Here is an 11253-nt window from a genome sequence, read left to right on the forward strand (position 1 = left end):
ATTCCATTTAAGCACATCTGATGGATGGGCTTAAACACAATATGTTGAGCATTATTTAATTGTGTGATACACGATTTGGCATATCTTTTAATATTAAAAACTGCTCCATCAAGCATAAAAAAGGGAAATTACTCTCATTGGTGATCTTGTTGATAATATTTACGTTTTAAATAATACTGATTTTGATACACTGAAATATCTCACTACTCAATCTAGTGACACCAGGCTGTGGGATAGAAAACTTAGGCATGCCAGTATGCATGCCATTGGAAAGCTTTCTAGATTAGAATTGGTGAATGGTCTGTGAAAACTAAAGTTTTAGAAGGATCAGAACTATGATGTTTGCCAACTTGATAAATAGACTCGAATATATTTCAAAATCAAAGACATTTTTATCACTATCAAACCCCTTCAAATAATCCACATGGATCTGTTTGGTTTCTCCAAAATTGCTAGTATTGATGGAAAAAGATATATATTTGTTGTAGTTGATGATTATTCTTGTTTTACCTGGGTAATGTTTATTGGTCATAAGAATCACTAATTTTGAGATCTTTTGTAGAAAATTACAAAGTGAAGTAGTTTACTTTATCACTTATGTTCATAGTGATCATGACGAGAATTCAAAAATAATGCTTTCGAGGATTACTGTGCTTTAAATATTTATTCCCAAAACTCCACCTCTCTTCGATCCCCTCAAGAAAATGGTGTGGTAAAATAAAATATCCCTATAAGAGACAACACGAACCATGCTACTCAAACGAAACTTATCCGATCACTTCTGATACAATCTAGATTAGCTCCAAACCTTTTACTAGAAGTCAAGCTCGAGATCTGTAATGGATCCAAGGATTGTTAATAAAGAGATAGGTACTTGAAAAAGTATTCATACCATAAATAGGGTGTCACTTGTTGATGATTTCACTAACATTGGGTCAAGGATCATTGGAGGAGCCAAAAGAATGCAAAACGAGGCTAGAAAGCCCCTTGGAAGGGACATGTGCCCAAGGCTCTTCGAATCCACCTTTGACCTGCTCTAATATTTCAAGACCAGGTCAAAGCATTCCCTCGTGTGTCTGGGATGCCCTCAACTAATTCAAATCTATTCAAGTGGATTCTGTGGTCCTTTCCTTGCAATTGGGTTACTTTTGGGCCCGTAAAGATGTAATAATTAGCTTAAACTGTAAGTACTTGGGAGCCTAGCGTACTTTCATAGTTTTTATTAGTTATTGAGGAATGCTTCTATATTGAGTGAGATTATTGGTAAGCCTTTCTTGAACTTTGGTTTAGAAACATTAGTTTAGAGAGAGACCATCTTCCTCTTAGACACCGTAAGAATTAGGTGTTTGATTAAGCTTGTAATGAAGGGTATTAGGATTTAATATATCCTTTTATTCTTGATTACTTCTTATTCTTATTGCTAATTTCTTTCCTTTATCGATTATATCTTACCTTTCATATTCAATTCTTGTTTTCACAATTTGATTCTTATCACTTTGGTATTAGAGCCGAGCTGGATTTCATTCCTACAAAGTCAATTTTCAGACAAGTCATCTTGCAAAATAAAAAAAAATTACAATTTATGTTTTATTTTGTAGGTCAAATTTTGAGTTTTATTGTGTTTCTAGTGTTAGATTTGTGTTCCCTAACACTATTAGAATCCAAATATCAAATTTGAGCTAAATTGGAGTTATATTGAGCCTTATACTATCATTGGAAGATTGGGTTTGAAAAAGTTTGAAGTGTATTTCAATATTTGAAGTTTTTGGTGAGGAACGTAAGAAAAATAATGTTTGGAATGAGTTTAAAATGTTGAAAAGTTCCTAGAACAAATTTTCAACTCATTTAAAGCTAAGATAAAGAAGTGGTGTTCTTAGAGAGATTGCTATCTTTATATTGTTAGCTCATCCAAAAATGAGTTCTTGATCCAAAAAAGAAGGAAGAAAAGGAGTGTAAAGGTGGTGGTACTAAAGCATCTCCAAAGGATTCCAAGGATATTTTAATAGAAGAGTGCAAAGTGAACTATTTAAGGGGCATTTTTTGCCTTTTAGTAGGAAAGAGGCGGGCAACTTGCTCTCAGCCTGCGCTACAAGTGCACTGGAGCTCTTACCGCACATCATAGTGGCTAAGCCTCTTCTGGCACAGCCAACGTAGCCTATGCTGGACCTGTGTTGGGGCTGCCGCCATACCTCAAGTTAGTGAGTGAACTCCTCTCCTGCGTTGGATATGCTCTTGACATGCACCCAAGATGTGTAACACACCTCCATCACTGATCAAGCTTTCCCAATACATAATTCAAGTTTCCAAATGAATTTCATCACTTTTATTACTTCATTTCTTAGGTCTTATTCCTTAGGTTCACTTCATGGTCCCTAAATTCACCTCTTGATTTTTAAACAACTCAATAACTAGTAATTCACCTACTAAGTTGGTTGATTAGTTCTTGAGTTTGAATTTTTTCATCATCCAATTTCTTTCAATATTCTTTATTTTTTATATCATTGTTAATTCTTGATCCAAATCCTTAAATATTTATTTGAGTCTTTCAAAAAAGAATCCAATCCGATCAAGAGTAGCACTTGACACCTCGATTACCACACAAAGTATAAACCATCTTTCAACATTTGTGAACCAAGTGTGAGGTAAACAAAGGTATGAAGAGTTGTTATTTTAAATTCTCTAACTCTAAAGTGTTTATTGTCTTTGTGAGTGTCTTTCATTATAGGTAAAATATATATGGAAGGCAAAAATTTGCAAACTATGGAATCATTCAACAAGTGTTATTTTAGTGGAAATTGAAACTTTCAATTGTAAAATTAATTCTATGGACACTAAGATAAATTCACTTAACCTTAAGGTGGATTCACTTGAAGGGAGAGTATCCAACATACATAAAGGAGCGAATATCATGGAAGGTTGGATAAACTCATCCCTATCCACACCTAAACACTACCATGCCTCGACTAGAGGGCATGCTCCAAATCCTCCCATTTCTATTTTCCAGGAAAACCTTTAGCAAATGATCAATTCACCAATACAAGAACATGATCCCATTCCTCAAGACACTACATATCCACAAAAATTAAATCTAACCTCAATTCAACCAAGCATAACAAGATTAATCTTGAACCCAAATACCTAAATATCCACTAAACCAAATTCCCCCATTCCAAGAACCTCTTAACCAAAACTAACCCATCCAAATAGAAGAATAAAGAGAGAGAGAGTAATAACAAGAGGATCTTAGAGTATTCGATAAAGATGACATGTTGGTAGGTGAAATGAGAGGTAGACCAATTGATCAAAAAGGTTATTGAGGTTGAGGAAGATTATTTGGTCTGGTACCTAATGGTAGAAGAAACTTAGGAAACTGATCCCAGGGTTGTGATCAATGGAACTAACAAGGTAATAGGGATCAAGATGTGGGTAGCAATTCAATCAAGGTTAGTCTTTAAAATTTCAAAGGTGTGAGTGATACCAAAGCATATCTGTCATGGGAGTCCTATTGTGAAAGGATCTTTCAAGTCAATAATATCATCGAAGAAAAAGAGTTTTTATCCCATAGCCACTTTGAAGGGTATGCCAATATGTGGTGGGCTTATACCAAGAGGTTTGGAAATTCATAGGATAATTGAAAACCATCCTAATGGGATGCATTGAAGGGACTCATAAGATAATGGTGTATGCCGAAAAGGTATAGACATGAGTTACTTTCCAAGTTATACAACTTAAGAAAAGGATGAATGAGTGTCTTAGCCTATTATGATGAATTCAAATAATTGATCTTGAATATCGAGCATTATGAGAACATGAACCATGACATCATATAATTCACAGTTAGTTTGAATAAAGAAATCTTCTTATGTATGAATATCCACAAGTTTGAAACCATAGAGAAAATCTTTCTAGAGTCCTTGAAGATTGAAAGTGATATCACAGAAAGGAAAACTTACAAACCAAATAGGTACTCATCTACCAACACTTTGAGTAAGAATAAAGATGTAGCCCAATCCCCATCGGGATGGAACAAGAACAAGGAGTACAAGTCTAATGACAAAAAACCCATAGAGAAGACCACTCCAAAGTACCCACCAAGGAATAAAGGTCACAAATATCCCACTCCCAATCATAAAGGTTTTCAATGTTTTAAATGTCAAGGATTGACATAAGGAAAATGAATATCCCCACCGATAATATGTGATTCTTAGGTAAGGAAAATTGTATTATCTTAGAGATGAGGTGGGAATGAAAGATGAGAATAATGAAAAAGATAAAAATAGAGATGGATTCGAAGAAGATGAACAAGTAGAGAAGGATGAATTGTATTATCTTAGAGACGAGGTGTGATTGGAAGATGAGAAAATGAAAACTCAAAATGGAGAGGGGTAGAAATAAGATGAACAATTAGGGGAGGATAATGAAGATGCTTGGCCTCGAGATAGAGAGTTTGAGTCTCCAAAATTTGTTTCGAGGCATGAAATGATTAGTATGGCAATAGATGATCCTAGTAAAATAAAGAATCTATTACATCTAAATGTCTTATCAAGACCAATATGTTTTCTTTGATCATTGATAATGGGAGTTATAGTAATATAGCTAGTGCTACTTTAGTTTATTTCTTAAATTTCCCCACAACCAAGCATGCCACACTATACAAGCTTCAATGGTTAAATGATTATGGAGAGTTGAAGATGATTAGTTAAGTGGTGATTCAATTCAAAGTCAAGAATTATCATAATGAGGTGCATTGTGATATTATACTCATGCAATCTTGTCATCTCTTGATTGGGAGGCCATGGTAATATTATCGTTCAACCTAGCATGATGTGAGGATCAACCAATATTTTTTTGAGTCGAATGGTCAAAAATTCACTCTCCATCTTAAATTAGTAAGGGGCACTAAGTTGATAGAATTAAAAGAGAAGGGTAAGAATCAAGGTGAGGAAAAGGACAAAATTAAGGAGGGGGTGAAGAAGAGGAGAAACGGAAGTTGAAAGGGAATAGTCCCTTGGTGATATTGGATAGGAGCAAAGATCTTTTTGAAGAGCATGATGACAAAAAACCTATGCTTCTCCTAGACCATGCTTTTCATACTAACCACTCTTTTTCTCCTATACCCTATTTTATTTACATTGTCTTAAAGGATTACAAAGATATGTTTCCAAAGAAGATTCCCTAAGGAATACCCCTACTTTAGGGAATTGAGCATCAAATTAATTTCATGTTGGGTTCTAACTTGCCCAACAAACTAGCAGACAAAAGTAATCCAATTGACATAAAGAAGATCCAAAGGTAAATTGAGGAACTCCTAAACAAAGGATACATCAAAAAGAATATGATTCCATGTGCATCCCGGTGTTGCTAGTGCCAAAGAATGATGGGAATAATATATGTGTTTATTGTCGAGCCATATATAAGATAATGGTAAAGTATTACCACTAATTCCCTATTTGGATTATATTCTTGATGAGTTGAATTGCTCTTATGTGATTTCTAAGAAAGATCTTAGGAGTGGGTACTACAAAATTTGTATTCAACCAGGTGATGAATGGAAGACCGCATTCAAGACCAAGTTTGGCCTATATGAATGGTTGGTCATGCCTTTTGGCTTCACCAATACCTAGCACCTTTATGTGCTTGATGAAACATGTGATAAAATCGTTTATTAGGAAATTTATTATGGTATATTTTGATGATATCCTTATTTGTATAAAATCCCTTGAAGAACATATCTTACATTTGCAAAATATGTTCGAAGTTCTTAGAAAAGAAAAGTTGTATGCTAATCTATAAAAGTTCTCTTTTGGTATGAATGGTGTAGTGTTCTTGAGATTTGTTATGAGATCAAGAGAAGTTGATTTTGATGAATTTAATATAAACGCCATCAAGAATTGGCCAATCCCAAAATCTATTGGTGAAGTACAAAGATTCTATAGGTTGGCTAGTTTATATAGGTTATTTTTCAAAGGATTTAGTAACATCACCACTCTTTTGATTAAGGTGATCCATAAGGATCAACCATTTAAATAGGGTGATGAGCAAGCCACTACATTTGATGATTTTAAGGCTATGATTATCTCCGCCCTTTGTTGCAATTACCCAATTTTAATAAGATGTTTGAAATTTAATGTGATGCAAGTAGGGTAAGAATATTTGTCTTCTTAATGCAAGATCATAAGCTTGTTTCCTATTTTAGTGAAAATCTCAAGGGCATAAATCTAAATTATTCCATTTATGATTTATAGTTAAACGCCTTGGTTAGAGAATTGGGTAATTGGCAACATTATTTGTGGCCCAAGGAGTTTGTAATCTGAAATGACCATGAATCCATGAAATATCTTGCATCCCAAGATAAATTAAATAAAAGACATTCCAAATATATTACTTTCCTAGAGACTTTCCCTTATGCAATTTAAGACAAAAAGGGGAAAGAAAAATGTGGTAGCCTATGCATTGTCAAGGAAGCATGTGCTAATCTATAAATTGTCTTCTAAATTGATAGGATTTAATAGTATAAATACAATGTAACCCAAGGACCCAAATTTTCTCAAATATACCAAGATTATGAGATATGTGGTAGGGAAAGGTGGGAGAAGAAGGGTGTTTCTATGCCCTACTCCAAGATTGATGGTATCTCATTAAAAGAAAGAAGGTTGTATGTTCCCTCTATTTCATAGAGAGAATCATGAGTAATAGAGGAACATGATGATGGAATGATGGCTAACTTTGGAATTAAAAATACCCTTGGAATCCTAGAGGAACAATTCGATTGGCCCAATATACATCAAGATGTTACTAGAATTTATGGGCAATGCATGAATTGTAGAAGTTTGAAATAATGCCTTCTCCCTTAAGGATTATACACATCACTCCATAATGCCCATGGTTTTACATCTCTATGTATTTTGTTTTGGGTTTGCATAGGATGAGGAGGGGTAGAGATTGCATTTTTGTGGTGGTTGATAGGTTCTTAAAAATGTCCCATTTTATTTCTGTCATAAAATTGATAATGCTTATAATGTGGATTCTTTATTTATTTAACATATTGTCAAAATACAAGGAACTCCTTGGACCATTGTCAGTGATAAGTACTCTAAGTTCCTTAGTCACCTTTAGAGGTCATTGTAGGGTAGGCTTGGTAGGAAATTTCTTTTCTCAATGTCTTTCCACCCATAAATCGATGGGAAAATTGAGGTAGTAAATAGAACTTTAGGTCCTATGCTACGCACCTTAGTTAAAGGAAAAATGGCCTCTTGGGAGGACCACCTACCTCTAGTCGAATTTTGTTACAATTATGTTATCCGTTTGACTCTTGGTATGACTCCCTTTGAATGTATTTATGGTTTTAACCCCTTTCACCCTTTAGATATCACTCCTTTAACTAGTGATGTTGTGATTACATTAGATGGAAATAGGCGATCAGAACCTATGAAGAAGATGCATGAGAAGGTGAGGATTCTCCTTGAGAAGAAGAATTAAAAGGTGGCCAAAAAAGTAAACAAGGAAAGGATGCAACTTATTCTTGAACCGTGTGATTAGATATAGATGTACCTTCAAAAAAATAGGTTTCCGACCCAAAAAAAATACAAATTGATGCCTAGAGGCAATTGTCCATTTTAAGTGCTTGAAAGGACAAATAATAATGCCTAAAAGATTGACCTTCCTCCGAAATATTAAGTGCAAAATACCTTTAAGAAATGTGATCTCTCACACTTTTACATAATATAAAATGATCACCTCTTGAATTTGATGTCAAATTTTTCTTAATATGGAGAGGATGATACAATCTGGCTTAGCTCTAAGCCTTTTACTAGAAGCAAAGAGCAGGAGGTTTAAAGGATCCAAGGATTATTCATGAAGAGAGAGGTACTTAAAGAAGTCTTCTTACCATTAATAGGGTGTAATTTATTGATCATTTCACTCACATTGGATCAAGGATAGTTGGAGGATCCAAGGGAGTGGAAAATAGGGCTAAAAAGCCCCTTGAAAGGGACATACGCCCAAGGTGCTTTGGATCTGCCTTGGACCTGCTCTAGCATTTCAAGAGCAGATCAAGGTAGCTCCAAGTGCGATTGGGATGCTCCCGAATCTCTTTAAATCTGCTCAAGCAGATTATGTGGGCATTTTCTTGTAATTGGGTCACTTATGGGCCCATAAATGTGTAATAATTAGCCTAAACTATAAATACTTGGAGCCTAGCTTATTTACTTAGTTTTTCTTGATTACTAATGAATTCTTTTATTTGAGTGAGAGTGTTGCTAAACATTTTTTGAACTTTGGTTTAGAAACATTGGTTTAGAGGGAGATCATCTCCCTCTTGGTCAATGTAAGAATTAAGTATTTGATTAAGCTTGTAATTGAGGATATTAGAATTTAATATATCATTTCGTTATAGATTACTTCTTATTATTGTGCCTAATTTCTACCCTTTATCGATTATCTTTTTACCTTTTGTATTTGATTCTAAGTTCCATAGTTTGATTCTTGTCAATTTCTGGGTAGAGGCAGTGAGCACGGTGTACTATATTCTCCATAGGTGAATCATCAGACCTATCATTAAGAAGAAACCCTATGAATTGTGGAGAGGGAAAAATCCTAACATCAACTATTTTCATCCATTTGGAAGAAAATAATTCAAACATAACAATGGTAAGAATAACTTAGGAAAGTTTAATCCACAGAGCGATAAAGGTATTTTTCTTGGTTACTCTCCCACTAACCTTTCCTATAGATCATATAATAAATCAACTTTATGTGTTGAAGAATATATGCATATAGTATTTGATGATTCTAATCCTATATCCATAAGCTTCAGTTTTGATAAGGAACGGGTAAAAACTCCCAGCATAAGACAAAACCAAAGCTAGTTGACTACGGCTCAACCAAAGTCAACTCCTTTTTCCAAATCACGAAAAACAAATCTTCTAAGGGAATGGAGACATAGTGCAAGTTTTCTAAAATAATTCATTATTGAAAATCTAAATGATCAGATGAAGACAAGAGCTTTCTTAAGAAAACTAGCATCAGTGGCGCTTGTGTCTTAAATTGAACCCCAAAGGTTGATGAGGCTCTCAAATATAAATCGTGGGTTAAATCCATGAAAGAAGAGATGGGTCAATTTAAATGAAATTAAGTCTAGAACCTAGTTGAAAGACCAAACAATTACTTGATTATAGAAACCAGATGGGTCTACAGATATAAGATGAACGAAGAAGGAAAAGCCATTAAAAATAAAGCCAGGTTGGTAGCTCAAGGTTACTCTCAGCAGAAAGGTATTGATCATGATAAAAACTTTTCCCCGATAGCAAGGTTGGAATAAATTCATATTTTTTTAGATTTTATTGTACTTAAATATTTTAAGTTATATCAAATGGATGTTAAGAATGTTATGAAGAAGGTTTTGTTAAACATCCCCCAGTTTTGAAGATCCTTCATATCCTAATCACGTTTTCAAACTTTTAAAAGAACTTTATGGCCTAAACAAGCTCCAAAAGATTTGTATGACAGATTGAGTACTTTTCTGATAACTAATAACATTCAAAGAGGTAAAATTGATACTACTCTTTTAAGTCAAAAATTTGATTCTAGTTTGCTTATTGTACAAATCTATCTATGTAGATGACATTATTTTTGGTAGTCCTAACATTTCCTTATGTGAGAATTTTGCAAATTTTATGAAAGGAGATTTTGAAATGAGCCTCATGGGTGAACTCATATTATTCTTGGGAATACAAATCAAGAAAACTCAAAAAGGAACCTTCATCAATCAAATCAAGTACACAAAGATCTCATTCAAAAATTTGGAATGGAAAAAGGAAAATTCTTTTGGAACTCCCGTGAATGATGTTGATGAAAATACATACAGAGAAATGATTGGTTCTCTACTTTGTTTGACCAAAAGTTGACTTGATATCATGTTAAATGTCTGAAAATATGCAAGATTTCAGTTGGCTCCCAAGGAATCTCATCTAACTGTTGTGATGAGTGGTAAATTTGCTAACTTTTTATCACCTTTTAAGCCTAAATTATCATGCTTTTTTATTAATTTTTCATAACTTTCTTACTTAATGCTCATTTGTGTAGGTAAAAGTTGAAATAGAAAGATGGGTAAGGAAACTTGATAAAATAAGCTGAGGAGTAGGTGAAACGGAAGAAATGTGAGAAAAAAGAACAAAAAATGAAATGCAGGCCCACAAATCAACCCTAAGTTACCGCGATCATGGCCAAATCATCCAATGGCAAACGCGGTATTGTGATCACAGTAAAGAGGTGGCGATCGCAATATGGAGGAACAAGTTCAAGGGCAAAATTATAATTTACTTAAAGATACCAAGAGCAATGTGACATTTTTGTAATAATTGGTAAATGTAGAATTAGGGCTTAAATAAGGGTTTTTAGCTTATTTTCTTTATCTTGATTTTAATTTTTAGTTTTTGACATTGAGGAGAGACAATTATGTGTGAAAACTCCAATTGAGAATTTAGTTAAAGATTGAAAGTGAAGCTTGGGTTTACTTTATTTAAGTTTCAATAGAAGAATTGAATGCAAATATGGGTAATCTTCTTCTTCTCTTTAGATCCATGCATAGCTAAATTTTTATCTTGGGGTTATGTTAGAGTAGGGTGCAATATGGTGGGTATTGATTGCGAGTTTCAATTCTAAGTCAATTTTAATGGGTTTCACAAATTCTTGATTATTGAATTGGAAGTTGTGGTCAAAAGCCCCAATTTTCCCAAACCCATATTATCCTTGAAAGAGGGATTCGGGAACCTCTTTAGATCCCACATCTTCCTTGAAAGAGGGATGTGGGTGATTGGTATTTGTGAACAATAGAATTGATTTTAGCTTATTCCTTAACATTATCATAGAAATAAGGATGGTATGTGAATATAATATATCTTAAGCATCACCCTAGAAATAGGGATGCTTAATTGAGGTTTTGGGTTGATTGTTTTTCTACGCCCATGAGGTATTCAAAAGAATCCATGGGTGAAATTTTGGTGTTTTGTTGAAAGACTAACACTAAAAACTCTAACCTCGCCTACCCATATACCCATTAACTAATGTTGGAACTTACTTTCATGTACCCCTATACTAATTACCCCTAGGAAAGCATAACCCCAAGAATCCTGTCATTTCGTTTTATCCATACATTGTTTGCTCTCAATTTAGTGTTATAGATTTCTTTTATTTAAAAAAGTTTGATTCAACACCCCCAAATACTTGTATCTTAGATTTGAATTTAGCAAGATT

This window comes from Capsicum annuum, chromosome 5, assembly GCF_002878395.1.
Source record: "Capsicum annuum cultivar UCD-10X-F1 chromosome 5, UCD10Xv1.1, whole genome shotgun sequence".
Lineage (NCBI taxonomy): Eukaryota > Viridiplantae > Streptophyta > Magnoliopsida > Solanales > Solanaceae > Capsicum > Capsicum annuum.